At 32.9% G+C, this 25,101-nt stretch overlaps 1 protein-coding gene and 1 long non-coding RNA gene across 3 annotated transcripts in view; one reads left to right on the top strand and one right to left on the bottom strand.

Annotated features, from left to right (window-relative positions):
* Positions 1-25,101, top strand: part of LOC150098184 (neurotrimin-like) — a 368,343-nt gene that overhangs the window by 171,447 nt on the left and 171,795 nt on the right. The gene's annotated exons all lie outside the window — the stretch shown is intronic.
* Positions 1-25,101, bottom strand: part of LOC150098185 (uncharacterized) — a 112,393-nt gene that overhangs the window by 81,263 nt on the left and 6,029 nt on the right. Inside the window, exon 3 of one of the 2 annotated variants that reach the window (XR_016549605.1) lies at positions 7,201-7,515. The exons of the other annotated variant lie outside the window; for it this stretch is intronic. This is a non-coding gene — a long non-coding RNA (uncharacterized LOC150098185). Of the gene's footprint in view, positions 1-7,200; positions 7,516-25,101 lie in introns of those variants that run through there. 2 annotated transcript variants of the gene reach the window in all.

Raw genomic sequence — 25,101 nt, 5'->3', positions numbered from 1 at the left:
ACCCATCGATGCCAGCACCTCGTTCGGTCTCTGATCTCTGGAATGTGATTCTACCATATAGGGCAATACCCGAATACCTAGTCCAAAAGAATAATTAAGAATTAGCGGTCAAGGTGTATTCTCCGGGAATGAAAGAACTGATATCCATGAGAACAATTCCAATACAAGAATACCGCCACCATTGCACTGTTGATAGCCAACAATAGTCAGATTGGTTGGCCGGAAACAGGCCAGTCATAATGCTTTGGCTCGTGAGCAACGCTGATATATTGTTTCGTTTTAGATAAATTAAAAAAAATAATAATAACAGAAATAATATTTTGCAATATACCACTCCTGTACTTTTTTCCTCCAACAAGCTCTGGCTTAGATAACAAATACTGAATCTTTTTATCAATGGCACATCAATCCAATCAAATAAGAATAATTTTTCTTCACCATTTATTGTCATGGAGAAATTCTTATTGACTTCACGTGCTCTTTCCACTCCCACAAATTGATTCCCTGGCCTTTGCTAATTTAGAGGGGTTTTTTTGAAAGAGAAGGTAAGCTTGTGTTTCCAAATTGTTTTCTGAACAAAAAGACAAAATAAAAGTTACGCCTTTTGCAATCATAATTCGGGTTTAATAAAAGTGTCGCTGATGAAAAAAAAAAGAAAAAAACAATAATCATACTACAGATAAAAAAAGAAATACTTTTTTCTTCTTCAGTACTTTAAATGTTAGTATTTCATTCTAGATTTTAGCAGTTACACAGTTTTTCAATAAAGTGATATAATGCACTAATTATTTAAAATATTCATTATTTAATTTGTGAAATAAATTTGGAGGTGGAAAATAGTGTGAGAATGCAATAAGAAAAAAAAATGATAATGTCGTGTCCATTGAATAAATTGAAAAAAATCTTCTTTTAAATATTGCACTCACCTTTTAAGAACGTTTTTCGAAGCACCACACAGAAATTGCGTTTTTAAATTATAATTTATTAGACGAGATAGGAAACAAAATCGGATTTTTATCTGTCAAAATAAATGGTTTCCGCACAAGAAGGTCAGTATTAGTATTTCAGATGGAATACTTTATTAAATAATTACGACAGAGAATGAACTCAATACCGTAGTTGACAGTTTCACTCGCTAACCTAGTTTTAGAGAGAAGGAAATGACGAGTTTAGTATTTCCAGGAACTGTTGCTCGGAATATGAAATTTTAAATCTTGTAAATCATTCAATAAAGTCACGTTTGTTTTGTATGCAACCCCAAAGGAAACTAAACTACAAGTTTGTCTGAAAAAAATGATTCTTTGATATCCATATACATACTTGGAAGATGGAAGGGGGCTAAAGTTTATTGCACACACTGTGCAATACATGTGAGGTAGCTTGCCTCACGGCGCCGCTTAATAAGGACGCTCGTTCAGCCATATTGCGGTAGGCGCCGTATTATGGCAAACAAGATATTTTACAAATATACGGCGTTTATGTTCTTATTATATTTTAATAATAAAAAATTATAGTCATACATACTAAAACAAAACATTTTAGAACCCACTTCTTAGATCCGTGTTTCTCAAAGTGCGGTACGCGTACCCCCGGGGGTACGTGAAAGGTCTTCATGGGGGTACGTGGCAATTTTCGGCTATGCATCATTAATGCATGAAATCATTATTAAGAAAAAATAATTAATTTAAAAGAACGTCGGGGCGATAGTAACTCGCTCCTTGCGGTAAATAAGGAGCGAGTTACTATCGTCCTGACGCAGTAGTTTGATGCAGTAGTGACATAATAAAACAAGTAGTTTTATTATGTCACTGAATAAGGTATAGAGACATTTGCAGGCTGTGTAATATATTTCTCAACAAATAGTGCAATTAGAGACAACTGGGCTAAAAACGGCACTAACTAATGAATCACCTGTGACATATCCCCTTCCACAGAAACAGATTTTCTTATAGTTTTGCCTTATAATCCATCAGGGGCGATATTTGTTTGCCTCAGGGCGCGATCTATCGCGATCTAATCTGGCGTTTTTTTGCACAGTGTTTTTAAAATACGGGGTCCATTTTCAGTATGGATGCATCACCGGCTCGATTAGCATGAGAGAATCACCTAAATTCTCAGGGAATCAAATAGATCACTCAAATCTTGCATACCGTCATAAAACATAGTGAATTTTATTTTAGTTGATGTTGAACTGTGCATCTTCCAAACTAGTCAAACAAAGCAAGATGAATTTGTATGCGGCAAAATACCGAATAGGTGGACAACCATTTCAGGTTAAGTAATCATCATACCTAATGGTAATCTCTTGTAGAAATCTTGTATTATCAGATAATCACAAAGATGAAATCGGAAATATTAATATTTAAATATATATTCAGAACACTTCAAAACCTCAACGAACTGTGGGTTCCGTAATACAAATCTTTTGGTTACGTATGTTAGAAGATTGGAACTATATCTAATTTATAATAAAAAAGGAGTAAGTAACTAAATAAATAAAACAAATGCCATTTTCCATATTTTGAATCAATTCAGAGTTCAAAAATGATAACCTCCGTGGTACACCAGCCAGTCCTGTGGCAAAATTATCTCAGGGATATCATGCTAGTTTTGCTTGTAACTAAAATGATAAGTAATATACCGACACATTGCGAAAATTAAGCTGCCGTCATCTTCGGAACAAGTGCACATTTTATTAGTCTCATCCTGATAAATAAATAAATAAAGTTCTCACTACCGTTAATTTTTACAGATCACGATCACAACAAATTGATATTTTGCTGGAGAGAGAAATTTAGGGGGAAAACATGTAACAGGATATATACAAACACACACCCAAGGGATTTCTGGAAAACTCAGACTCGAACGCATCATGACGTATCCCAACACTTGAGAATGCTATTTCGCACGTGAGCTCAATCTCTGACGCAGAATTGATGAGGTAGATAATGGTCATGAACAACGGATTTAGCAAGATAACGCATTTAAGATTTCTGGCTAGTTGTTTAGATAATATGAACTAATTTGGTTCTGCGTTTGTTTCGGAATACAAAGAAATTGTGTGTATTTCTGTAATAGAACTCAGTTTTTTATATTTTATGCTTAGCTATCATATAAAGAATTTCTCTATGTTAGTGGTTGAAAAAAAAAATGACATAGAGCAATGCATTGCTCTGTATGGGATTCACATACTTCTACAGATTTTGTGAAACTCTCTACTAGCTCTGCACACTTCCTCTGAACGTGATGATGAAAGTGTTACGGGACTTGTGCTTCTTGAACGGCTCGAAATAATCTTGAGACTAAAGTATATAACAGACATATTTCACTGTTTTGCTTCGGGGTAGAAAAGAGCAACTGCTTCCGAGAGCACTGGACAAATTGATTTTTCATTCCACATATTCAAATGTTGAGCCATAAATTTGATGTACAATGTTTGTTTTTGCTCTTCCAGTGCCTGGCAGTGGTGCGTTATTGATTTCTTTCCGGGGAAAATTATGAAACGGAAAGTACTCTTAGGAAGTGCAATGGGCAGAAAAGAAGAAAAACTTCCTTATGATTGGTAGTTGCTTTAATTTTAAGCAAACACAACTTAATAACATTTTACCTCGAAAAGATAAAAGTTTTCAGTTAGCTTTCTTCGGGGGAAAAAAATCTGAATATATTACGGGTTTAAGTCGATGCAGAACTACGTTAATAATTCATACCGGTAGTAGAAATGTCGACATGGGCCGTGAACTATTTGCAAGATTTTCTTGTAAATTATTCTTATTTCTGTATGCTAAGAATAAATTTTTCTTGTACAATGAATCTATTTCCATTGTCATTAATTACAAAATTATTCTTTACATACATCGAGAAAGAATTTTTGATCGCAAAACGACGCACTTGTCAGCATGAGATATTTAAAAACAGCCTGCAAGTTTATTGAAAAACAAATCATTAAAACTGACTTACCTGATTACGTGTGTTATTTGAAAAATATAAGAGAAAATCGTCTACATCTTATTAAAATAAATCAGAACCAGAAGTAAAGCGCGATATTTTTTTCGTTGTAAAATATAGTTAAGGGCACATTTTTCCCATATTAAATATTTTAATGAGCTCCACATATTTAATCAGCACTGCTTTATGAAATCGCTTATCATATGAAACACTCAAATTTGATATAAAGTTTGGAAAATAAATTGAATATAAAACGAGGCATTGTCATCTGCTTTTATTTATTTATTTAAACATTTTATTTTTAATTTGTAAATTTTATTTTTATATTTTAAATTTCAAATTTAGTTTTTCATTTTATATTAAATGTTTATTTTTTTTTCTATTTAACTTGGTTTATTGATGTCGTTTGTATATTAACAAACGACATGAAGTAAAAGGCAACCACAAGAACCAACCCGGCCATTACCAAGGCACGTATGCCTACGTTTTTTGTGAATATAACTAGTACTCATTCTTTGCTATCAAAAAAACATTGGAGATTAAAACAAAATATGAAAAAAACTTAAAAAAGGTATTTACAAATATTGTTATTGCATAGCGTGATATATTTTTTCTCTTACAGATAGTAGCTGTCGCTCTTAACTTTCGCCAAAATAAACAATTTTATTCTTTGCCGATGTCTTCGAAATCTTCATGTTCATCTTCTTTTCGACGTCTAGAGTTCGTTTACATAATGTATATCCATTTCGCTTATTTTAATAATTTAGCCAGTTATTCTTCGTACAGAAGTCATTTTTCTATCCACAGCCCAGCAATTTGGTCAGTCATTCTTTGCTGTTTGGACACGAATACATTGACAAGCAAAAAAACAGTCTTTAACAGAGCTTTTGTAGTTAACTCTTCACTCATTTTCGCACGTATTTTTAATTTATTAACTGTGGATGGGGAAAAGAAACTAGTAAGTTCAAGAATATTTTTGTATTACTTCCTAGATAAACAGAACAGCTGCGAAAGTCGGATAAAACCTTAAAATGATTTATTTAGTACGTTCGCGAAGGAAATCGAAAGATTCTCTCGTGTTGTACTTGATCATGAGACAAGCCACGAGAATTTGTCGCGTGCATTCTGTTTGCTTATCCGCAGGGGTGTAGTCCTAAAAGAAATAGTGCCAGGGCTCTATCTTGGAAACAAAAATCCAGAGCACGAAGTGTATTATTATTATTATTATTATTGCGACGGCTATATGGCAGAGAGATTGCCTTGTTTTCTGAAACGAAAATGACAAGAGCAGCAAGCTGTATTTTTTGACCGAAAGCTGGAAATGCATTATAAGTCTCATTATTATGATTCTTATAATTTATTATAATGAATTTGATAGTTTTAAAAAAGTTCTAGGGCGTCGCCCTGCCCCGACTACATCCCTGCTTATCCGATATATATTTGTAGTTTAGTACTAGAATGAAGATGTTCCTATATAGTGAAAAAACATCCCCCATCCACTGTATTTAATGAAGAACTAGAGTAATTCTTTATCTAGTGTAATTAGAAACATCTGGAATGAACACCGATACTGCACAGTCGCAAACAAAAGAAAATTTTAGTGTAGCACTAAAATATACATTTCTGCATAAGGATCATCTCGCCCCAGATACAAATTTGGCCTGAATGTGTTAATACATGAAAGTACAGTAATTAAAAATTCTAAAGGTAGTTAGTGTATATGTGTGTGTCAAATCACGAATATCTCTCATTCACGTGCTACAACACGTGGGTGAGAAATTTTGAATTAGATCCATAAACTCTGCACTTACACCAAATATAGTGTTTATTATTATTATTATTATTCCATTTCATGACACCATTAAACAAGATGGTAGTGTCATCCCAGAAAATAACTATTTACAACAGAATTTAGTTAATATAATCTTAAGAGCCAACGAATGGTCTTAAAACGGTCTAATGGTAAGCGTACAAAATCGTTCTCTCTCTCTCTCAAAAAAAAAAAAAAAAAAAAAAAAAAAAAATCAGCAACAGGCGCATGTTAGTCCTCAACTTGTAAAACTATTCTCATGAGAATTTTTAATGTTTCTGCTTGCTTAATGGGAAAACACGAGCTATTGTAATTTATGCTAAAATTCTAAGCAAAGTTGTATTACTTCGTTCTTATGTATTTTTTTAATGTGCATTCCACTGATGAAAGATTGCAAACGTATAATATATTGATACCGCAGATGAGCTCAAGATTAGATCATTTTCTTGAAAACCTACTTTAGAGACCAAATATGAAAACTTTTTTCAAAGCACTTCAGGTGTGTAATAAGTAACAATAAATGCAATAAATACCATCACATTGTCTGGTGCGATGGTATCACACCAGATGGTGGCATTCATCTACTGTCTAAAGACATTCACAAACCTACAGGCCCAATGGGATCCGACATCACATCCTGTTGGGTGGAGTGTGAGTGCGCGCTCCGTCGATCACTGTAGAGCATTTGCTTCTGGTCAAATGTAAATTTATCTCCACACACAATAGAAAAATTCAAGTTAAGTATTCAAAGTCACTGGGATCAGCGATTGGCGAAAAGTAGATAAATGGAAATAAAAATATACGTGTGATATAGAAACTAATTACTTTAAAATAGTGCATAATTAGCAAAATAACTTACATTAAAGTAAACTTTATATACAACGAAAGCTGCAATTGTTTGGACACATCTGCAGAATGAGTGAGGACCGGAAGATAAAGATATTTATGTTTGGTATTATGGATGGTGTAAACAGAAGAGGTAGACCATACAGAGAATGGATAGACGACATAAAGGACTGGTGTGGAATGGGTTTACAGAAACTGCGACACTGTGCACCAGACAAAGAAAGGTGGAAGAAGATAGTGAAGGAGGCATCAGACACCAACAGGCAGTGTGCCCATAGTTCGTGATGACGACGATGAAAGTAAAATATTTATATATAACGCAATACTCTGAAAAAATATTGTACTCGATTTTAAAAATTAATTATTACAGCAAAAATTTAACATCCTTAAATACCAAGAATTGTCGGTTACTAAGCAGTTAACTGTTCCTATTGTTAAGAAATATTTTGAGATCCCTAACAAAAAATGACTTTTTTTTATTTCATGATTACAGGTACATCATGAATTTTAAAACGAATGCCGTGCAAAGTGCTTGGACAAATTATTTTTAAAATATTTATGAATGAAACTATTGTCAAAATATAATCACATGCAAGGGATCTTATCACACCAATAAGAATATACCTATTTCATTATATCACCCGAGATCGAGTTTGTGACAATTATATTACTTTTAATGGTACTTTTATACTTTTATTTTAAACCTCTAGTCTCTCATCATAAATAAATGTTAACAACAGACAGCACAGATACACTTGACAATTCTGAGCTTGCTCCCTGTAGCCTTTTCCAAAATGCACACAAACATCACGTACCAATGAAACTAGATACGTTGATCCATTAGTCCTCCGTCTACTGTGTTTTTTCGAACACTCTTCATTTCCAAGAGATAGCATTAAGCAATTTCCATTTCACTAAACGAACAAAAATAAAATAAAGCTTGGATCTACGGTCCTCTTGAAGATAAGCTGATATTAAATCAATGAATGTACTATAACTATATAGGTGGCTGTATACCTTATTCCTTAAATATTATATTAAGATGGCATTACGTATTATTAAAAAGACCCTTGTTCACTACAAACTAACCTTCCCATTAGCCATATTTTTGAGAAACTAAAATTGTATTGCAGAATTAATAGCGATATTGATTATATAAAGAGAATAATAGTGAATAATGAAAAGTCGTGTGAAAAATATATTAAATATGGCAAGTCAAAATTCAAATTAATAGGTACACTAAATTGCCAATGTCATTATTATTGCTGTTATTATTAAACAAACAATATGAACTAGTATTCTGAATATCTCAACATTAACAAACCACTACAGCGGAAATCATAATACCTTATATACATTCTCATTATAGAATGATAATTGAAAACTAAACTTGGTCGATACACGAGTAGATTATGTACTATATTTTGTGGATTATTATTCTCTCAAACTAGTAACATTTCCCAGTTGTTTGTCACACAGCTTTAATAATACAAGCAGTAATCGTTTTCATGTTGCAATCAGAAAATGTGCATTTAGATAAGTGACACGATGCTCATATTTCAAAAGACATTCTACATAAATTCAGCGGAGAGATTTCGAAGATCTCCGATAGGAAATCATTTCATAAACTTGAAAAATGAATCAACGCTTCAGTCAATTTTCCCACTATTAGAATCTAATCATTTTTAACTTACTGATCGTTTTTTAATCGAAATATGTCGCTTTCCTATTAATAAACTAAAAGGCTTTTCATTAGCGAAAAGCCTTTTAGTTATCAAATTTCAATCAGACGCTGGTTTTAATTCGCTAGTTATAATAAGTTTTCTGCTACAGAGAACGGATTAAAAGGTATCTTCTCATATTCTGGTTTATCAAATATAGAAGCTCTTCCATCCCAAAGCATGACTTGAAAGGGGTCGTCGTTTTCCAAGAATACATTTAATCGATATTCTTTGCCGAAATTATTTGCTAACAAATGACCTTATCAATATACAGGATACTCAAAATTGATGTCAGATCATATCGCCAAGTTTTTCAGAGGATTTATTGCAAACATTCTTGAATTTCAGTAAGGTGGTATCCCAATAAGAAGAGATCTTGCATCGTCCCCTATGTGTTTACAAGCTACGATTTTCAAGAAGTGCATATTAATGATAGATATATTCGAATATTATTCCTCTGATAAAATAACAAGCCTTAGAACCTGTTAAAAACGGACATGCTAATGACCTCATAGATTGTATCCTATATTGCGTGTATGCTCCGGGCCGGTTTGCTTATTTTGTGGTGCCAAAAAAAAAAAAAAACTCGATTTTATGGGATAGAAAACCTTCCACTTCCATCTAAGGACCAGCTAACTCACCGTTTGATTGAAAACGTTTGATAAAGGTTCCTCACTTTATAGACTCTATTCAAACCCGAGTCTTTCTAACCCAAGGGTTCCTCTAAACCAACTGAGCTACAAAGGCTACTTCCAAGATTAGAGAAATATCTTATGGGTTTCTGAATGAAAGATTGAGTAAGTTGCTCTTTTTTTTTTTTTTTGGAAGTTTTGTATTAATGCGAAGAAAAACAAACCAGCCAATGAACATACAATAAAGAGTGACTGAAACTGAATTTGAAGTATTTATTATCAAAAAATCGGAATATTTTTTCCGCTTTATTTAAAAGCAAATTACAAAAGTTATATTACCAATGGATACTGAGTCAATTATTTTAAGCATCGTGGTAATAGTATCGGCCGTTAAAAATCATTTACCTGTCTGCTCTTTGGCGTCTTCAGTTTAATGCATGAACCGAGATCGAACGATTTTTATAAGATTTTATGTGAATTATGAAATTTCTGTAATTGGAATTTGGCTTTAGTTGCAATGTCTTTTAGTATATAGAAAAGAGAGTTTATAAGTGTATCCCCCACTTTTTGACAACAAATATTCAGTTTTTCATCTGCTGTCATTAATGCTTGTACGTTTCTTTGAAGTAGAATTTTAATAAAATGACATCAGTCGATTTCAATTATGTAATTGAAATTTACTGAAAATTTAATGTCTAGTACATTTCATTTTCATAATTATCAAATGTCATTAGATTATTTCTAGAATTCATTTGAAATTGTCTATTGAGAAAGACCTGATCGTTTCCTGATTAAAACATCTGAGTAGTTTCGGTCTGTTGTTGTTTTATTTAACTACAAGACTTGCAGCTATTAATGTTGTATATTTTATTTTGTGCATTTTATTCATGCAAACAACTCTGCCTGTGACGATGTGTTGCATTTTGCCTTCTAACTGCTTCGCCATTATTGTACATAATCGGATTTCAGCAAGTTGATTCCCATTGATTTGTTCTTCTTGGTTTCATCAAGGTTACTTTACTTTGTTTTGTGATTCTTCTTATCTGTGTTTGTTTTTCAAGCATTCAAAATGCCTTTTAATTCAGGGGAATTATCGAAACTACCATAATACTGATATATTTACGTTACGTCTTCCAACTTAACGTTGAAAGACTGGAAAGTTGCAACTTTCAAGTTTTTCAATTAAGTTGGTTTCTAGATGTACTCTTAAAAATCTGTTTATTGCTTGAAAAGAACGAATACCTCTCAAAACAAGCTTACTTTAAAAAAGCTTGCAAGCAATAGCTAAGAAATTCAGTATTGTTTTTTACCTAGTTCCGAATTAGGCTCTGTAAAATTTTAATCTCCATTTTGTATAAGGTAGACGTACCATCAGCGCATTAACAGCAGATTGCCTATATTGAAAATGAAGTACAAATACCCTCATAGATGCAACAATCTTAATTAGGAAACAGTGACGGCTCGTGACTTGAAATCGTGGGGTGCTGCAACTTTCGAAATATACATACAGTGTATACGTGTTTGGATAAAATATCAAAATTATGGTAAAAATTAAACATGAAAAAATATTGTTTATTATCGATAAAATTATACAGTTCAGTATAATTAAAAATTACTTAAAAATTCTAAGGTCATAATTGTCAACAACCCCAATAATGTTCTAAAATAAAAACTATAACAAATGTTATGTCTTTAATTGTATAGTTCGCCCACCGATTAGAGGTCCCTCGACACTTCTGCGCACCTCAGAAAAAGGAGAATCCATTCCGATAATAGGGTAATCAGTCCGTATTGTGGGATGAGTTGTTTATTATTACCAGTCGGAAAATTAACTTCTCTTTTATGATTATTGTAGTTAACTATGTTGCTTGTATAACAGTTGGAAAATTTTACCTATAAAGCACGTGATTTCGCGTGTTGGCGACCAATTCGGACGTCCTTCATTTCTTTCTCCCCTTCGGCATGAATCGACTATTCTTGGAAAGACGCGAAGCAGGGACCTACAAACGGTGGGCGAACTATAATGTCCGAATATTTAAAGAGATGGAGTAAACACGATAAGCACTATGAACTTTCTACTACTAGCGAAAACTGCATATAAACAGCACTGGAACTGCGCGACGGACAGTGCCGTATTACGCTAATTGCTCGCATCTCACTATGACGTGCATATGCTTGCGCTCGTAGCAATATGACACTGTGGTAAATACAGTGCTGCTACAAGATGGATTTTTATTATTTTTTATACAAAATAAGAGAATTATACAGGACTGTTGATGATAAAATTAAATATTACAAGCAAATATAAATAAATTAGTAAATATATTTATATATCGAGAAAAATTGGAGGTGCTGCAGTTTCGCAGTGCCTGCATGAGCGGCCCCTGTTAGGAAATCTTCCGATGGTGATAATTCTGAATTTGTAAAATATGATTATTCTACCGATTGGTCTGACCAAAGTTAAAGTTCCCACAAATGAATTTTGCTCTGTAAAGTTTGCGTGTTTCACTGACGAGATCATTTCCTCTCTATATATTGATTCAAATCATTAAAATATTTTGTGACGCTAGTAACGCATTCGTACATGCTGTAGTGATCGTTAACCCGTGAACATGTTTTCCTTTCAAAACATGACTTTTAGCATCCAGCTATGCATGAACCAACGAACTTCTGTCGTAACCATGGAGAAAATCTCCATAGTTACGGCATCACTGAATTGTGAAAAATTAGTATAATGCTGCGTTTCCAGATGTGTTCTAGGTGTTTGAATTTATACATATACACTATTAACTATATACCGTACATGCGTAATTACAATCCTGTAAGTACAAATAATTTTGTAACTAAAATAATACAAAATGAATAAAATACACAAAATGAAGAACAATAAACAGAACCACATTAGTGACATTCACTGTTCACAGATTTTGAATTTCTAAATATTCTGAAATACCTACCTCAACTCGCTGATTTGACGAATGCACTAACTGAATATTTGAATCCAATAACTCAAATTGATAACGGACACTTAAATCCAAAAATATTATTTGATGAAAATCCAAATTTAATCCGAAAGTTTGATGAATTTACTAACTGAAAAAATGCATCAACTGATAATGGACAGGACACTTTTAATTCAAGAATATTTTCTTTTTACAGACCTAAATGGACTCTTGTTATTTTAGTCATGTATTTCAGGTACGACTGCAGATATATTTCGCTCCCGATAACCTAATTATCATGTCGGGGAAGAATACTGTATATTGATTAAATTGAACAAATTAAACTATTCATACATAGAAGGAATTCATCCAAACAACAAAAAAAAAACTTTTAATTGGATCACCGGACATTTCAGATTTAAAAGTTTCTTCCATGAATATATTTTCTCCCACACACCCAGCTAAATTAAAAGTGTGGACATAATTATTCGATATGGAAGAGGAGTAGGAGTTCCAGAAAAATAGACTATTTCGGATATTTTAGTTTTCGCCAACAAAAGAAATTTTGCACAAAAGATGATCTGATAGACTAAGTAGGTAGTAAGATTTTCGTCACCTGCTTACTGAAACCATCATCCCATGTTCTGGAGCATGGAAAAAAGACCATGTCCGAGTCTTAGAATAAAATTTCTAAGCATTAGTGTACTAAGGTTAGTATGCGCTGTAGGTTTACGTATGTCAGTGGATGCGAATTGTCACAAAAATGAAATAAAACAATTAGTAAAAAATTAGTATAACAAATTAGTATTGTAGTACGATTAGTGGAATACATTAGTATATGTGATTTCATTGCTCGGTGTGAGTCAACCACTCTTTTGGTCTCTACATCAGGGTTAAGGATTTGCTAACCCGTATGAGGCCAGCTAATTCACCTTTATTGAAAAGTCCTTATTATTATGTGACACCTAAAGGGAGTCTAAGGACTCATCGCGGGACGGCCCTCTACTTCGCTAAATGCATCTCACCCTCTCCACTACTATTTAATTCTCCTGCTACGACACTAATACTATCTACCACCCATCATCACCACCAACAACAGTATTTTTTGTCTGTAAATTGTGTGTGTTCTGAAGGCCGATTTTGTCTGAACGCGGGATGAAAAAACCCGAGTTTCCGGGAGAAAAAACCTGCTACCTCCTTATGAGATCCGCTAACTCACCTTCAACTGAAAAAGCCCATATAAGGATTTCCCTTGTCACGACCAGAATGAATCCAGGTCTTTTCCAATCGAAGGGCGCAATGTTTCGCTGGTCTTCCAGTAGCATTACAGAGACAAAAGTTGTTTTTCGTGTCCTAGACGAGAGTCGAACTGAGGTTTTTCCAACCAACGGAAATTTAACAGTAATTATGTTTTCTAGAGATATGTTACATTTATTATAAATTATCTTATAACATTTTATACTTTCCTTTGTTTTATACAATTTAATCACTAGAGCTGCATTCAATGCGCTTCGTTTATTCAGATTGCTAATTATTTGTCATACTAATCCATCTTTTCTTCACTCCTTAATTCAAAAACGGGTTAAGCGACGCATATCAGACATGAAAAATTGGCATATCTTTCATTTTAAAAACAGCCTGTTCTCAACATCTCTGGAAATGTAAATTTCACCAAGTAAAATCTGCAACGTAAGCAAAAGAGATTTTTTTTATTTTTATTTTGAATTTGTATGAATGCCTTCATTTGTCAGTTGGTTCTTTTCTTTCTTTACCGAGAATCAATAAGGAAAACGGAGGGTGAGAAAAATTTATTACTTCTGCATATCTCGTATACAATTAATCTTCCCCCTACACTGGCGAAAAGTTTTCTTCCAATGTCTCTGGCGATATTATCACTATGGTAACGTGGGATACTGTTACTTGTCGACATCTGGAAAGTGCTTCTAGGTAGGAAATGCTATCTCTAAATGTGGTGATGTTTATTATTGCCTGGGAAAATGGGAAAAAGTCAAATTGAAAAAGTGGACTTAAAAATCGACAGGAGTTATTTATAAGTCAAAGGGGAGAGTGGATGTTGTCTTGAAATTATTCCTCTTTTCAATATCTCTTCTTAAGTTCTTTTTTTTTTCCTCTTTATTCTTTCTGTGCTGGTTTTTAAGAGGTTATTGAAGAAATGCAATGTTAAAAGCAAAACAGAATGAATTTCGATATAAAATAAGTAAATTTAACGCCATCTGTTATTTTAGGAATGTAACCTACATTTCTAAAGCACGACTGTTTAGTACGTATGGAACTTTTAAGAATAAAAAAAAAGTATCTGGAATGTTAAATTGATCATCGGAAACATTCTAAAAGTGTCTTTCTTTTCTCAATACCATAACTAGTTTCGATTCTCGAAGAAGACTGATGGGACGCAATCTATCCATATTTGAACAGCAACAAGTTATGCTGCTTAAAAATTATTTTATGTAAATAAACTAAAAATGTATTTAATGTAAGTAAACTAAACAATACAATTACATATATTAATTAACACTAAGCAATTATGGAAGATAATAAGCACTTGAAGAAAATTAAACTCCTGCTCATTAACTCCACACTAAAAGCAACAACTGTTGGTCTATTTTGTTTATTTAAAGTTAACAGGGAGGAAGCTGACTACAGGGGCGAGACTAGCACACGTTCAAACTGATTGCGTGTGTGTTCATTAAACGTTATCCTCATGTCGGAACGGAAATTTTATCTGGAAAAATATTCAGCTTTTTTTTTTTCATATTGTTGACAATTTCAGAAATTACATTTTTGTAATCAAACTATATTAAAAGTAACTTTACTAATGGTCAAAAAGGTATTAAAAATATCAACTACCAGTGCATTTTGAAGTATGCTGTGTACCAGACAATTTTGATAATTTTCAATAATTGAAATCAAGCAACTGTGAATATGTTACAAAATTTTGAGTTATTAATACAATTACAGAATTACCAATGACAAAATCTGAATGTGAAACTCAACAGATTGGAGAGTCCTTCATTACCAAAATCAATAAGGTTAGCCTGCAAATTTGGTAAATATTACTATTCAACTTTCTATGAATATCATTCGAAGAGATCGCTTTTTTTTTCGTTTTTAACGATCAGTTTAATAACACTCAATTTTGATTCTGTATTGCAGAACCACTTCTGCGCACTCAATGTTGTCATTGCTGATGACGACATAGTCACTGGAACGCACCGTACGTTGCATTACATGACTAGCAAAGGTGTTTTATTTCATTTTATTTTTTTAATCAATTCATTGTGTAATTGGAATATGATGTTCTTAAGTCGTAACAGCAATAACGTCTTATATAACCCGTAAGTACTCGTATCTGAAGCTTGTGTTATCAAACTGATGCATATTCTTTCCTTTTTAATGTGAAACACACGTCGAAGGTTGTGTTTGATAAAGGAATATTATACTAGCGTCTCTGCAGTTAAATTATCGTGACTTCTATTAATAGCGCAATAGTTTTCAGTAAACATATTTTCCGTATTTTTTACAAGGGCATAAGGAGGCATTTAGAAGTAAATGCAACTAGTAAAACGTGTAATTAGTTTCGTATTCTTTTTCAAAGGCATATTATTATTACGTGACACCTCTAGGGAGTCTAAGGACTCATCACGGGAGGGAACTCTACTCTGCCTCGCTAAATACATCTCACCCTCTCCACTAATAATTAATTCTCATACTATGACACTAGTACTATAGTTCGCCCACCGTTTGTAGGTCCCTGCTTCGCGTCTTTCCAAGAATAGTCGATTCATGCTGAAGGGGAGAAAGAAATGAAGGACGTCCGAATTGGTCGCAAACACGCGAAATTACTTGCTTTATAGGTAAAATTTTCCAACTGTTATATAAGCAACATAGTTAACTACAATAATCATAAAAGATAAGTTAATTTTCCTACCGGTAATAATAAACAACTCATCCCACAATACGGACTGATTACCCTATTATCGGAATGGGTTCTCCTTTTTCTGAGATGCGCAGAAGTGTCGGGGGCCTCTAATCGGTGGGCGAACTATACCATCAGCGACATCTACCGCCCATCATCACCATCAACAGCATTTTTTGTCTGTAAATTGCAAAAGCCAATTTGTCTGTACGAGTTTCAGAGAGAAAAAACCCTGCTACCTCCGTATGATATCGGCTAACTCACCTTCAATTGAAAAAGCCCATACAAGGATTCACTCGTCACGACGAGATAGTCTTTTCCAGTCGAAGGGGGCAATGTTATTCTATTCTTCCAATATGGATAGGAATTTAGAATTAATATGCAATTAGAAAATATGTGCAGTTTTAAATGTACTCAAATGACGTCTTTTCTTTATTTAATTCTTTATTTAAATATTCTGGTTTATAAGTTTATAAAAAGGAAGAATTTCGTGATTTTACCGTCAATTTTGGAGAGAGATGTGCTCGTTAGTATTAACTGCTCCAGTATATCTCATGAACTACATGATCAATTCACAGAGATCTCAAACACGTTCATCACTTTCACAATTATCTAAATGTAAAATTTGTATTCAACTGGAACATAGTACATCCGGGTTCACTTCATGAAGGCTAGAATTGTTTAGAGTTAAGGTAATCGCATTTGCCAAATGCAGGTAATCAACAATCAGTTTATCTGCTTTGCGAGAAAATTCAAAAAATCCTGCAACCGCCATATTGAGGTGAGTAGCAGTCGGTTTTAAAATCTAATTTCCAATCATTTTGCTAAGAGAATATATAAAATAAGGAAATGAAAATGTCAGAAAAATTTCATATGTAATAGGATAGTTGTACGGTAATCATGTACATAAGAGAAATTCAGAGTAAGTTGATATGCAGCAATTAAAACTAGGTTGAAATAAGTATTATAAGTAATCACAATAATTAATTACCACATTTCACAGTGAAATCTACTTTTGTAAACCAAATACTTCGAACTAACATTTTTCATACCAGAAGATTTATTAATTAGATTCGCATAAGGAAAAATGTGGGCGAAACGAACAATCATAAAACTGATTAACCAAATGCGACTTCAGTACGTTCTTGAGAAACTCTCTTCTTTCTGAATATAATACTGTTTCAAAAGAACCTCTGAAAATGACTGTGTATGTCTGTATTTAGTTAATAAAATTCCTTCTTCTGCAGTCTTTATTATTTTTTCTCTATCATAGATGAAGATTCAACAAAAAAAAAAAATTTGCAAAAGCAATCCAACTTCGTTAGAACAAAAATCAATCCTTCCCTTGAAAAAAAAAAAAAGTAAATTAAAAATAATAATAATAAAAATTCATCATGAATGGTCTTCGTAATGAACAAGAGATAGGACTTTCTTCTTTAAACACTAGCTGAAATATCAAGTCAAATCAGCTGCTTCATATTAACTACTTTCATTTCAAAAAAAAAAAAAAAGCGATTGTATATTTCTAATTTAATTATTTTCGTTAGGATCATTTCCATTCAAATGAACATTTCTCCTTAAAATTATAAATCAAGACAAAATACATTTCAGGAATAAACATGAATATAAAATTTGTTTTTCAGTAAACTATTCAAGCACCAAGTTCATTAAAAGATATTCTCTACACGTCAATTATTTGAAGGGATGCTATTATTATTATTTTATGTTGTACACTATGTATGTATTTTACTGACGCTAAGATGATCTGTTTAGATAAAATGTATTGCTACAATTTGAGTTGTGTTCAGTAATGAACGAAGGAACAATTTATTCCAATCAGCAAGCGAAATGTTTCTATAAAAATGAAGGTTGTTTCTCCGGCTTGCTTCTTAGGTCATTATCGGACAGTATTAGGTTGTTTTCATCCAAAATATGAACCCTCAGTGGATAATTTTACCCCGATCACTATTTTCATATACATGTCGCCATCTCCTTGCAATAATTGTTTCTATAAATGACATTGGTGAAGCAAGTCATCCTTTTCGAGGAAAAGGATCACATAGGTAAACATCTCTAAATCTACCATTCTGTTCGATTTCTAGCTTATATTGAAACAGCGGTTGATATAGTGACTTTTTTTTCAATTCTCTTTGTTTGTTCGTTTGATTTCTTTACTTTTGGTTTTATTCAATCGACCAAAGGACTACAAAAAACAAGACCATCGCCGATTTTATATCTAACTTTTTTATTTTTTCTAAAAATAAATTCTCATTCTGAAAAAAAAAAAAAAGTATACCTTTGTGCATAATTATAAAATGTACATAAAATTGTGTACAAAAAGAATATAATATATATATATATATATATATATATATATATATATATATATATATATATATATATATATATATATATATATATTATATATATATATATGATTTAACAAGAACCAAATTGAGACAAACCTCCAGAGAAACCGGTTTGCTTTCGCAAATCTCGGATCAGGGCAGACAGTCTCCAAACAACATCAAAGCAGGAATTTAATAATGAACTAATAGGCTAATATTACGTGACAAAAATATTTTGCATGAGTGACGTTTACGTACATTTGCAAAAAAGTTTATAATTCACTGGCCGGTATGTGTGTGTGTGTGTGTGTGTATATATTACATATATGCATACTATATAACACGCACGCACGCGCGTTTAAACTGCGTTTCTAAAATATAAAGTTATAAGTGGATGTTTGCAATTTTTTTTATATTGCATACTAATTTTTTTTCATTAAATTTTTAGCAAATGAATCCATATCTTTACATCTGCATTATGGTCGACAAGTGAATTCTGAAGAATCCAATTTGTCCATGTCTTTGGAAATGCCAGCAATAGAAGAGGCTAAGTTTAGCCATCAGTATTTTTTTTCTTCTTTGACCATACGAGCACAAAATCGATGCTTACATTGAGAATAAGACGTTATAAAAATAATTCATAACTGATTAAAAATTACGAATTCCTAGTCGATAACACGTTCAATGATTTAAATGCTGAATGATCTGGTCTATCAAGTAATCACTATTTTGAAGAAACCGCATTATTTCAGTTTTCGGTGAATAATTTTCTTTCATGACTTGCTGTTTCGATGAAGTGAAGATGCTCGGTGTACTACTTTTAGACGATTTTTTTTTTTGCGATTTAATGTTGTGTCGACGAATTACTTTTTCGGTTAACCGTTGTATGAGAAATTATCGTTCGATTAAGTATCTTTTTGTTTAATTGTTTCTGAATAAAATAGACATTCTGAGTAGATGTGATGTGAAGAAGTTATATTTTATGACAATCCCATTAATGGTAGGATGCTAATTCATACTTCGTTTGTTAATGTCATAGCTGGGCAAAAGCGTGATAATTCAGGAGAGCTCTGCGATAGAAACTAGACATGGAACTCACTTCAATCTTCTAGTAAACAAGGTGATGATCTCACATCGGGTGAAGAAACCATCTTTACCCGATGAACTTAAATTATTCCAAGAGGTATGCAATTATTGTGTTGCAATTTTTTCTTTGCAGGTGTAGGTATTCATCATCGCACGCTGAAGATGTACACGATGCTTAATACTTGCCTGAAAGGCTTGGAAAATATGTTCGACGTAATGTGCTTCAGATTTACAACTTTCATCATTGGGATTATTTTAAAACACTGCTGCATTTTTAGAAATAAATGGTGTGGGATGAATGAGCTCAATGAAAACAATCACCCTATCCACTTGAAAAACTATGGAAAACGATGAATCGGAAGAAAATTATGTGTTGCCATTAGTACAGATGAGACCCAAAATTGTATGATATCACTGGAGCTATAGCAATACGTCGGTGTTAAGCAATCACAACAGATCATTTCAATTATAGTCAAAAAACAGAACAAAATGAAGACAAAGAGAAAGTCAGCAAAACAGGCAGATGTTAATATTCTTTTGAACTGAAAACATTTCAAGTATAATAATACATATTAAATTGAATATTTTATTGAGCACCCCTGAGTAATCTTCCTTTTGGTCACTATCCATATGATTAAGAAATAAGTTGCAATTCGATATTTTAGACTAAAAATAGAACTATTGATATCTCTTGAAAGCTCGCAGAATTTGAGGACTAGGTCCTTTAGAAATTACAGGTATACTGAACAGGTAAATGTTTCCTGGGTTGAGGGTTCATATGTAGTGGATTGTGAACATAATGTGAGGCAAGGTTAACCTTGTGAACTTCAATGCGAACAAAACTCAGTCCTGTCTGATCTCTCTCTCGCAAGAAAGAGCTCCCTTCTCCACCCCTTACCTTCAGTAACACTGAGATATCCTAACACGATCAGATTTCTCTTCTAGGACTGACCTACACCTCTGATCTTTTCTGACATAACCATATTTCAACTACAACTTCTACAGCCGAAAGAAAAAAAAAAAACACTTGGCGTACTTTTTCATACAAGATACTTCACACCCTCACAGCTGCTAACTCTATAAAACGCCCAAATCCGCCCAGTCATGGAATATTGCTTCCATATTTAGGATGGTGCATCCAGATCCTCTCAAAGATTTGCTCGATTCTATCCACAAGTAGGCAATCCGGCTAACCAATGATCTCTCTCTCACAAACCTACTTCAATCCCTCTCTCATAAACGTTTAGTTTCTGCCTTGTGCCTCTTCTACAGATACTTTGTGGACAGTGCCCTGCTGAATTTTCCACTATTACTTCTCCAATCTCCTCCAAAAGCAACAACAGCCACTGCTAACTAACATTCTTTTAGAGTCCATCTTGAAACTCACCGAACCAACTTCACTGCCTCCTCTTTTATTTTATCTACTTCTGTCCTTTGGAACAGTCTCCCCAATCTGTCTTCCCCAAATATTACAACCCTCAGCTGTCCAAGCAAAAAATGTGAACAGATCTTCCTCTCATCTATTCCTCTTGCCCACACATGGCACTAATGTGCTTACGGGTCTTGTGTCCTTTCTTGTGTACATCACAGATAAAAAATAATAATAAATATAATAAATAAAAAAAACGTGCAAAATATAAATACGATGGAAAAGTAAATAAACGGTATAAAATCGAAACGATAAGAAGGTAAATAAATAGTGTAACGTAAGAACAAACACGATTAATAAACTGATAATGGATAATTACATAAATTAATGATGGTAGAATAAAATTATGAAATCATCTCTGGTGAACGAAAATGGTTTAATTCCCTATGGGCGACTGATTTTCTAAGTATATGGTTGATCCTAATAGAATTAGGAGGTATGTTGTGTGGGAGAGAATCTTTTCAGCATTGGCAGTTTCGAACATGAAGTTCTCGAAACGCAACTAGGCCACGTAGCGTGACACTTGAAGGTATGCCCTTCCTAAATATTTGAAAATATGTCAATGGTTCTCATTTCATTATAAAATATTCAAATTGCATCTTATGGCTTTGGTAACAGCCAACAGGAACATTCCTTACGGTACTTCATAAAATATTAATCTTTATAAATATGCTGGTTTAAAACCTAAGAAGAGCAACGTGAATCCCATGTACGGAAAATTATAAATCTGAAGTATAAAAATTAGGCGGTACATAATTTCATCGTTAATGAAACTTTTAAGAGCCAAAGAATTTCAACAATCTAATAATATTATAGAGAATAATAGATGACAAACGTGAAATAAAAATTTAGAGTGATCACAGACACATTAACATTTAGTTCATGAAAACTTTAAGACTGAAGACACTGTGCGCATTAAGATAGCAATGAGTCTGGTTATTTAATTCACTGCCTGAAGTTTAAATTGATGTTTTCGCAATGATTTTATCTTCTACACGAAGGTACGAGGCATTGAGTTCATAAGGAATACTGAAGCATTCACATAAATCTCACAAATAAAATTTCATCAAAACTCGTCGAGCTGTTTGGTCCTAATCCTCATTTCACACATTAGTAAGTGTACTTATATGGGCTACATAAGACTTTATATGAGTTTTAGTGTGCAAAACTCGCTCACAAATCAATCTTATAACTTGCTCTGTTCTGGATATAATGTTCGGACTGTGAATAGACAATTTGCCAAGTGCTTTAATCAAAATGATGAAGATCCTAAAACTTTATACAAGTTTTATTGGATACTTGTTAACCGCCCATAGCACTGTTTCTTCTTAATGATTAGTTTTCGAGTAATAACTAGATTAATGCTCATATTTATTGTAGTTATTATCCCTATTATGATAACCGAACTTTTTTTTTTATTGTTAAACTTATTAGATGATTTTAATGAGTCGTAAAGACAAGTACAATGGAGGTTATTTTTTGTTATAACAAAAGCTTAAAATGCTCTTCGCCACAAAGCTAAAAGTTATGATGGTCGTTGCTCATCTTCAAGACTAAAGGCATAATTGGTGCCATCAGTAGTGGGATATAACAAATGCCCTCATGTCCCACTTGGAGCAGAAGATAAAGAGGTCTAAAACAACAAGTACCGAGATTTGCAATGGGATCAATAAATTCACTGATTAATGCTGGCTTTGGCTCTAAAGCGGGTCTCGTGTTTGCCGTGTGAATGGTACAAACGGACTGCCTCAAGATAATGGGCAATATGTCGGTCAGTAAAGGCTGCACACAAAGTCGATATATTGATAGGCCTCTGGAAGTAGCAAATTAACTAGATACATCATGTAGAGATAGAGGATACCGCATCGACCCACAGTTTTTAGCATCGAAAATAAGAAACAAACCATTGTCTATCTTATGAAAAGAGGCGTCTCGAAGGTTTTCATTTTAAATTTATTCCACAAGAACATCGTAGTTGCTATGCATAACCTAAAGATAATTAACTCTATGAAATAAAATCTTATTGAATATTTAAAAGGTAACCATGCATAATATTTTCAAAATTCGAAATTCTGGATCAATTACAGGTTAAATATTCCAATTGCTGAAATGAAGATTATTTCAAGAATTTTGTTAAAGTAGAGTATTTAACTTTAGACTATTTAACATTTAAACAATAGACTATTTAACTATTTATCAACATGGAAAAATAACCACGTTGATAGTTGAGACCGTTTTGCTTGGTTTCAGCTTATAAAATCTTTTCAATGTTTCCACCATACAGTTCAGCAACTTATTATGGCTTAGTGTATATTCTGTCAGTTACTACTCCAGATATTACAAAACTTTGGACGAAAAATCTCAATGATTGCTGAATATCTTGTAGTTTATCTTGTTAATAAGATGACTTAATGGAAACAAAATACTAGTTAAAATTAATGATCCTTTACTAATTTAAAAAAGAAAAACAGTAATCTAAATCGCGACATATTAAAAACTAATTTTAATATACTCTTTTCCATCTTTAAACAATTTACCGGTAACAGCCACAGTAAGGTAAAATAAAAATTCTTTCTTAAATTTAAACTATTCATTTACCTCTCAAGTGATGGAGAGAAAGCAAGGATGTCCAAGTTGTCTTTCTAAAGACAACCCCGTGCTTTTTCTGCTAATCTCCATACAACCCTCATTTCTTGGTATTCCTCATTCATTTTCTATCAAAGGATTCAGACTATCGTTTTCTCATTCTCCTTAACCATACCCCATCAACTAGACACTATAAGTCGCTATGCATCTCGTCCCTAAGTAAGCCAATTATAATATGCTTTTCATCCAACTAGCATTAAGTTTTAAATATAAATCGGAACACTGACTAACAGAAACGTTCTTTGACAAATAGATCGTTGGCGTTCTGTATCTGCTAACTCAGTATACAACGCCCACACTTACTAACAAATAACAATTAACTGCTGACAGACCTCATATTCAACGATTAAAGTTAAATTGCCGAAAGCACTGGAAAATACCAAATCTTCAAACGAAAGCTGCAGTGCATAAGTATCATATAAGTCAATAAATCCTGTACATGTTCAATAATTTAAAATTCCTAGTTCTCATTTATTAAACATGTATGGCCTTTTATAGATCGTAATAGTTGGTATAAAAGTTGTGCAGACGAATTCCGAGCTCGTGAGATGCATTAATAATGCATTCTTGGACTCATCAAAGAGAACGAGAGTTTTATGATATATTCCCCTAACAGCAGAAGGGTACGGTAATCATATTTTCCACAGTTGCCTCTTCACTCAGTAAAGAATTGCCCATCATATGAACAGGAAGAAGGGAAGTACTTGAACATTTATTTTTGTCTAAAGCTAGTTACATGTGTCCGCAACTGCTAGCAGTAAAGTGTGCCGCATCCGTATTGTTGCGGAAATTATGGTAATATTAAGTTTGCTGCTTTATTCTACTAACAAATGGAGATTTCTGAGTGTAACTCATTTTATCATCGTGTTGATTCCTTTCAAATGTGTGAGCGAACCGTTTTCTCTTTCGCATTTCCCCAATGGCTTTTCTTCGCAAACAACTAAATGCTATTTTCATAAATTTTCTCGGCGTTTATTGACAAACGGAGTGTTGATTTTTATCTTCTTTCTTGTTTTAATACAAATATATATGTGTCCATACACCTACTCGTTTTCTTTATTCCTCTTTATGTCCGCTGCTGCCCATAAAGCGAACCTTTCTCTATGAAATGTGGGCATATCAAACAGAGAAATTCCATTACTTAGAGATTTAGTGAAGAAGAAAATGGGGGGAAAGGAAAAGCAAATTTAAAGTTAAAATTCATGAGCTGAATATTCTTTTCGATAAGATTCATGTAGCAGTTACGCAGTTTTATGAATACAACAACAGAAATGCAATTGAAAAAATAATGCTGATATTGTGATTATTGCTAGCAATATAACTGTTATTTTTTTAAAGATAACGTGACTGAAGAAACAATACAAATGCAATTGAAGAAACGTGGATATTGTTATTAGTTTTAGCAATATCTCTTTCAATTTTAAAAGATCACCAAAAAATAAAAATGACATAAAATAGCTTAACTAACTGAAATAAAAGAAAATAAATTACGTGAATGCAATAAAAAATAAATAACCTAATGAAACCAAATGGAACATATAAAAACCTATTAAAATAAAAGGTGACTAATGAATTAGAAGATAAAGCATTTTCTGTTATTAGCAATAAAAATTAACAATGAAGCATGAAAATAAAGCATTTTCTGTTATTAACAAAGCAAATAGCATTTTTTAAACAAAATGTAAAAATGTGTTTCGTACGTATGTATATATATATATACATATATATACATATATATATATATATACACACACACATA

This window comes from Typopeltis vanoorti, chromosome 16 (genome assembly GCF_054136105.1).
Source record: "Typopeltis vanoorti isolate ZY-2024b chromosome 16, IOZ_Tvanoo_1.0, whole genome shotgun sequence".
NCBI classification, from domain to species: Eukaryota; Metazoa; Arthropoda; class Arachnida; order Uropygi; family Thelyphonidae; genus Typopeltis; species Typopeltis vanoorti.
This window is presented reverse-complemented; position numbering and strand designations above follow the sequence as displayed.